Genomic DNA, 8,358 nt, shown 5'->3' on the forward strand with positions numbered 1-8,358 from the left:
CGAGTAGTTAAATGTCTCACATTTATGTGTGAAACTCTGGGCAATGAAGCTGACAAAATGTAATTTACTTGCCTTGAAATGTGCCCAAGCCATAATTTACTTTCCCAGACTTTCCGCTGGATTTCACATTCAGTGGCCTTTCTGAACTATCAGAGAGGAAGCCAACTTCTGTAAGCCACAAACAGCACAGGCATGGCAAGCGGGTGGCCACAGAAGCAGCTGGTGAAGCGCCAATAACATGGGGAATTTTCCAGAGGAGGAGGAAGAACACTGCTATAAACTCAAAACAAACACCAAAGCTCTCCTAAATTGAGATTAGTTCACTTCTAAGCACGCACCTTAAAATGAATGCGAATTTATAGATGAAAATAAAAGACACAGATTTAGGCATCTCTAGAATGTATAACAACCTCACAACATATTTACTAGAGCACAGAACTTAAAGAGCTAAACTAAACTTCACAAATACTTTAAACATATAAAACATTTCATCATCATGATGGAGAGTTTTTGAAATGTAAAATAGAGGCAAAATAAAGTCAGAGAATATCCAGTCAAAGCATCACAAAGTGTGGTTATTTCAGGCAAGGTTTTCCATATATATGAAACAGTACTGAGTTAAAAAAAAAAATTGTTTTACCATATTTATGCTCAAGGCCACCTATCATGGCATTATTTATAATACCAAGAAATTTTGAAGGAGATAAATACCCAATAATAGGGGATCAGCTAAATAAATTATGGTGCACCCATAATGTGGAACAATTAAAAACTCATGTAAAAGTGTATTTAATAACATGGGGGAACTGTTCCAATATAACCTTAAATTTAAAAAGCAGTTTACAATAAAGTATGCATATTTTTATTTTTATTTCATAAACTACAAAGGCAGAAATATGCATAAGAAAAAGAGAAGGACATATACCCCTGAATGTTGGCAGTGATTATCTCTAGGTGGTAGGACTACATTTTTTGTTGTATTTTGTGTGCTATTCCATAATTTTAAAAAACATTTTACACTAAATGTGTATTATCTTGGTATTAGGAAAAAAGAAAATATTAATTGCTTGATTTCTGAAAAATGAGGTTGGATGCAATAGCATTTCCATAGTATTCAAACTTCATTCCTATAAATAATATCTCACCCAGATGGGCAAGGAAAAAAAAAGTTCTTTCTTAGAGGATGTGGATCAAGGATGAGATGAATGGTGCCCTCTACTCCAAAAGAGGAATACACATTTGGCTACATTTTACATTCACATTTCAAACATATTTCCTACCCCCCAAAAAAGTCAGCTTCTGATTTTCAAGGGATTTGAAGAAATCCATTTCCAAATGCCTGAAGCATCTGTGAATACTTCATTTCATAATTAGCAGGGTTTTCATTTTCAAAAGGTACTAGAACTGATTTACAAAGTGTCCTACCATAATCAGAAATGTCCCCACCCATTTGAAAGCTCCTGATCTTCTCTTGACCAGCCTGCCCCCGTCCAATGGAAATAACAATGTCTGCAGTAAAGATTGAATTTACAGTCCTCAAGGAAAACTAAACTAAACCCAGGAACTCTGTAAGACCAGGCATAGAGGCATAGAGGAGAAAAGTTTTCATGCCCTACTGTAGTTTCCACAGAGTTGACAATAGCTATGGCCAAGTGGTCAGGAACAGAAACCAAACTTAAAACCAACTCTAGCCCAGGACTCTTCAGTTGTGACCATCAGAGAGCAGCACAGACAGCCCGCGTACAAGGGCGCTCTGCCTTCAGCAGGAGATAGAAAACTCAGTGCAAGCCTTTCCTACCAATTAAAGGTAGTCAATATTGATTATCTGAGGGATTTCCATGCTCAGGAAGCAAATTAGAAACTCAATACCTGAACTATTCCTAAATGCAGTTATCAACTTCAGAGTTTTATCTCATAAAACCAATTCAACTCAGAGTTTAATTCTATTAAATTAGGACTTAGAAATAAGATTTGCTCTAGAATGAATGCATCATTAGTTTTAAAATGCAATATACGAAAACCCAAATGTGCTGTATTACAGTTTGAAGAATAAATGACTAAAGATGGCATCTAAATGCACTTCTCCCTAAATATATTTACCAGTAGAGAAAGTGATTGTTTGTGAAGATGCCAAGTGTTCTTAGGTAGAAATGACATGCTCCCTCTCTTTAGTATGAAATAATCCCACTGGCTCATCCCTTTGATCTTAGACCTTTTTATTTTAATTACTGACAAATGAAGAAAAAAAAATAGAGCAGCAATATCTCTCCTTATAGATTATATCCTGACATAGTCTACAATAGAGTGCTGTGAAACTTGGTTCATGTGTTCAAAGTTAAAGAACTACTAGAGGAAACCTAAAAGAAGCTGCCTGATGCTGTATGTTACAGTATGTTGCACCAGGGTTATTGTTCTGCACTTTAACAAAATGGGGAGTCCACGAAGATTCTCCTCCCATGTGATTTCAGGAACAGGGTCCTCAGGTCCTTTGGCAGAGGCTGATACTTTTGACATCTTGCAGGAAGAAAAAGTGTGTCCCTGATTAAACCTAGCAATGGGGCTCATCCTGTAATGCCTGCTTTCCCCCTGCACGTGAAGGTCTGGGCGTCCTACACAAGAAAAGCTTGGTGGGTACAAAGCCAGGAAACAGTGATATTACAAGTCTGAGAATGATAAATGAAATAGAAAGGTGCTTAGGCATGTCAAAGAACCCCTGGGCAGGCCTGAATATTGAAAGATGCACCATTCTGGGGAGAGCAGCTGCTGATCTTGATATGGTCTTAGATGCTCTGATGACAACAGGCGATTTCCATGAGTAACAATAGCTGGAGTCGGGCTCAATAGCACTGAAACCACATTTGCCATTTTGAAAGGAAATGATTCCATTTTTATGAATTGTAACACTCTATATTTTAGGGCCCCACATAGCATTATTATGCCCTCTTAAAATACTGCCACACATTGTCTCAGCCGCTTGAAAGGGATGGCATATGGATTAATCCGGCATTTGCATTTGGGAGGGAGTGTCCAACTTTAAACTTTCTGATATACAAAAATATAAAGCTATCACAAAAGATGTCTAGGAGCTTCAGCAAATGGGAGGTGAGCACAGCTTGGTTTTAATACAGGATGTTCAGATGGACTGTGTCATGATGATAGGATTTTTAGCACCATAATAATCCACAGCACTCAGTAAATTATGGGGCACGTAAGATGCGAAGAAAAGGAGGATGAGACTTGATTCTGACCCAGCTTTTCCAGATTGAATTAACAGTTTACAATCATCTGCCCTCTCCTTTCCAGCTCTTAATTATTTGTTCCTACTTTATGTGTATAAACCTGGCTTATCTATTGAAGCCTAAAAGAAATACAAGGCCAAGGAGATTGTAAATCCCTGTCTTTTCCCTGGAGAAGAATTGTGCAACTAAATAGAGGAGAATTCTCCAAATTTCAGCCTGAGATGGGGAATTACGTTTAAAGTTTCCTGAAGAGCCATTCACAGGTCCTCTTCATCTAAATTAGTTTCTGGAATGTCCCATATTTCCTACTTCATAAAATGATATACATCCCCAAGCCAAGCAAAATGGTAAAAGAGCATTTGCTAAACGTAAATCATATTATCAGCACATAATCCGGTTGGGATGTCAGAGAAGTTATGCAAATTAAAGGCTTTATGACCCATCTCAAACCTTTGACAGTCCCACCTGGACAAAGAACCACCCTCTCCCAGCATAATAGCCATGTGGCACAGGGGAAAGAGATTCAGATGGAGGGTTTCTAGACCCAGATTCCTGTCCCATTTCAACCATGCCTGACCCTGAGCAAGTCTCTTCACTTCCCCCAGTAGTTTCCTTTGGCTCTGGGAGGACTGGAGCAGAGGGTCTCCAGGTCCAGCCTCACTTCCGGAATTTAGAATCTACGATTCCAGTGGTTGTGAACAAAATAACACCTGAGAATTAAAGAGAAAGGTGACATCAAAACAACGCAAAACAAAATGAAAAAAGCCAACAAGAGAAAACATGCTCTCTTCTAACAAGGAGAGAGAAAAACGGGAAAAAGTTAACCATGATCACTAAGACTCAAAGACAAAACTGCCTCATACATTAATAAAACCTAAATATAAAACTTGCATGCTGTCAGCAAGTTGTAATTTGGTTCAGAGTATTTATAAAAGGGAGCACAGAACTGTTTATTTAGGAATGAAGATAACATCCTAAGAAGTAAAAGCAGCCCCCTGTATGTCTTTTTCATGCAGCAGGAGCAGCTTGTAGACAAACACCAAGAGACAGGAATGGCTAATTTAAAAAATAAAATGCAAAGTCTTGTGGCCCAGTTCAAATTGAGTCTGACAGTGAAGGTCACAGCAACTTCTCGCTTTTGTTTAAAGATACTGCCTTGATCATTGCAGGATGCGAACAAGCAGGCAACAGCAAAGAAGGACCTGGTATTAGGTCATTCTGAAGCAAGAACACCATAAAGAGTTTTTCAAGAGATTTCTTGCTTTTCTGATTGAAAAACTGGTGAATTAACAAATTACTAACATTGTGAAAAATGATAAATTAAATTTTTCCAAAGTATGGAGTGACTACAACTAAAATTTCCCAACCGTTGCAATCACTGGCTTTTGGAGGGCTTCTGTGGTCCCTTTTGAACGTTTCCATTCAATTTCTGCTTTGCTTTTCTTCTTTCTCCCCAACACCCCCCCCCCCTTTCTTTTTGCAATTTTTCTAGTCCCACCAACCAATCATATGGAGTGGTAAAACATTTGCGTTTTTTAAAAAAATGTTCAAACCAGTTTTAAGATTCATTGTCTATAAAGAAAATTACTTTGTCCTCCAACATGTGTTTTCAATACAAATGTATCGCATAAAAAGTAAAAAGACCTCTTGTCTAATATGGCAATTCTTGTGGAGCCATTTTGGTCTTTATAGAAAGATCTCACTTATATCTTGGTGGGAAAAAAAATGTGAAACAAAGCAGACTCTGCACCTTCCCCAGGCCTGTTTTATATTTCTCCCATGCTGTCTCCTAAAGACACTAGCACTTGATAAAAGTGCAGGCCTTCTTGTTGCAGAACTCTGCTTGTCATTTCTTTGGAAGTGATTAAAGACATTAGCACAGCTCTATCATAAAAACCCAAATAGCACGTGTCAGTGACCAATCTCCCACCCCAACTGCCCTCCCCACCCCATGCCTTCTCCACTTTTGCATGTGTACATTCCTAGGCAAAGGTTCTTCACTGGGGAGGGGAGCAATATTTTCTTAATTCCTTTTTTCTAGGCTCTCTGATGGAAATAACACTGCTGATACATGTTCATGAGTATTTCTTAAGAATTCCTAATATTAGAATCAAAATTATTTGCTTAACAACTGAGTCTCTATGTGATCATTGCTTTTTAAGACAATTTCAGAAGAGAGGGAAGAAAAATGATGCCAAGGAAATCAGGGAGGGAAGCGGACTTGGCTCAGTGGATAGGGCATCCGTCTACCACCTGGGAGGTCCACGGTTCAAACTCCAGGCCTCCTTGACCCGGGTGGAGCTGGCCCATGTGCAGCCCTGATGCACACAAGAAGGTGCCCTGCCATGCAGGGGTGTCCCTCACATAGGGGAGCCCCACGTGCAAGGAGTGCGTCCTGTAAGGAGAGCCACCCAGCGCGAAAGAAAGTCCAGCCTGCCCAGGAATGGCGCCGCACACACTGAGAGCTGACACAACAAGATGACGCAACAAAAAGAAACACAGATTCCCATGCCGCTGACAACAACAGAAGCGGACAAAGAAGAACATGCAGCAAATAGACACAGAGAACAGACAACTGGGGTGGGGGGGAGAAGGGGAGAAAAATAAATAAATAAAACATATCTTTTTAAAAAAAAAAAAAAGGAAATCAGGGAATTGTGGAGTCAGACTCACCTAGATTTTAATCTCAACTCTAGTACTAACTCTGTGCAAATTATTTTGTTCTCTGTGCTTTTTCCCTCAATCTTAAAAAAAAAGGAGATAATGATACTTACCTGAGTCTAAATGAGATCATTCACAGGGAAGGGAAATATCCACTATGTGTGACTCATACTGTGGGAAAACATTTGCAGTTGTTGCTTCCCAAAATCTTTGGGAGATTCTTTCCACATTTTGAGAGTTCCCTACAGTGAATTACCCCACCTTCCCAGTGAAAGATTTTACATTTTGTAGGCTCAGATGACTGTGTACACAGCAGGGTTTTGGAGCCAGTAGCTTTGACATCAGCTTCCTGATCACAGTAAAGATGGCAGCTCCCTTGGCTGGTCTATCCTGTGCTGTGTTTCTAGGATTTGTTGCTCCTTCCTGGAGGCTCAAATTGAAGGCCATATATTTGGCCTTTTCAGTGACTCTATGAGCTGTCTATATTTCTTAATGAATCTGTGATTAAACTAGCGAGAATGGAATCTACAATGTATAACTAAGAACCTCGTCAAATAGATAGATGAGAATTCTTGGTTTGGCACTTGACCAATTATAAGAATCATCTCTATGTGCTAATTTCCTGGCTGTTACCTCTCACGCACTGTAATCCCATCATCCCAGAAAGATATAAAGGAAGTTACCTACACCAAAGCCTCTTCCCCACCAGCCTATGGTATCTAAAAGTCCTACAACTTTAGAGTAAATTCTTATCTCCAAAAGACCCCTGGTTGGTACACCTTGGACAAATTAGCAGAAGCAGGCCCTTAAAGGACTGGGATATTGAAAATTAAGTTTTCATGCCTAGTTAATGGGCAGAAAGTAGAGGATCAGGAGGGCAGAGCCCAGAAGACAGGCACAGATGAAAGGTGACCCAGAAGGATCAGGGCTGAAGAATACAAATGGTAGGACCCCAAAAAGAAAGGGATCTTGTTTGCTTAAGGTTGTCAGATGGCTTACATTGGCCAAAGTAACACTTGTGTCCAAAGGCATTTAGTGATGATGACCAGTTCCCCTGAGCATTCCCTAAATTCTCAAATTATTTTTCACAGGCCTTCTTTACCACACAGATCACTTACTATGTTATTAAATAGTTATTTGTGTGCCTACCTTAGGTCTTCACTATGTTCTTTAATGCAAGAACCTTTCTTATGCTCTTTACATCTTGCAAAGCATCTAGCATGGTGCCTAGCATGTCAGAGGAATACAATAGCTGTTCTGAGAAAAAGTAAATAAGTGCATGGATGAAGCATAATCTGGACAGTCTTATGAGTTTCAAAACTTCTGAATAGTTACTAAACTCTGGTTATTATGCATATAACAGAAAAATAATCTTGCTATATGTAATCATTCCACCTTCAAATTACAAAGGCAAGGCTTTTTTAGTTACTCTTACTTTGTACTCTTGCCTTATTTAAGCTTTCCAAAAGAATTCATTATATTTTGAAACGTATTCTACATATTCCTAGTAAATTATTGGCATGTCTTAAAATCTAGTATCAGAACTTGCTGCTTCTGATTTCACAGCTCTAGTTATAATTGACCTTGGCAAATAAAGTCCAAGGACTTCTTTCAGTTTCCAAACTCAATTTCTGTAATCTCCTCCTGAATAGTTTCTCTACCACCTCAGTCAATCTTATACCTGCCCCCAAAGCTATCTTTTTATTTACTCAAGGAACAATTACTGAGTACCAACTTCATGCCAGGCACAGTGCTAAATGCCAAAGATAAATGATAAATTCGGAGTTTAGAGTGCGACAAACAGATAATAATTACATAATGAATGTATAGTAGCCTATTAGATAAGCACTGACAAGAAATTGTACAGACTGATATAAGAAAAAAAAATAGGGGGACCTGACAGAGTGGTGAGGAAGTTATTAGGTCACCCCAAGGAAATACTATTTGAACCAGTGTTATAGATTGTAATGGCTGCATTCCATTGCAACTTTTCCCCTCAAGAAGTAATGGCTATCCCCAACCACCACCACCGAATCTGGGCTAGCCTTGTTTCACCAATAGAATGTGGTGGAACTGAAACTTTGTGAGTTCTGAGGCTCGTCCCTAGGAGGCCTTATATTAATAGCTTCTTCTCTCGTGCTTTGGAACATTACTACCGTCATGTGAAGAAACCCAGGTTAATCTCCTTGCAGATAAGAGATGTATGAGAGAAAAATCCAGCCATTCTAGCCTTTCCAGTTGAAGGCCCAGACAAATGAGTGATCCCACTCAACACCACAAGGGAACCGTCTTAGGGCAACCCAGCTAAAATTGTGGCCCCACAGAATCATGAGCAACCATATGATTGTTGAGCTAAGCGACTACGTTTTAGAGTTGTTAAGCAGAAAATGCTAACTGCTGCAATTCTGGTCTTAAAATAATAAGGAGGCAAGCAAATGAAAGGTCCTGAGTGTGTGAA

The sequence above is a fragment of the Dasypus novemcinctus genome, chromosome 18 (assembly GCF_030445035.2).
Source record: "Dasypus novemcinctus isolate mDasNov1 chromosome 18, mDasNov1.1.hap2, whole genome shotgun sequence".
Lineage (NCBI taxonomy): Eukaryota > Metazoa > Chordata > Mammalia > Cingulata > Dasypodidae > Dasypus > Dasypus novemcinctus.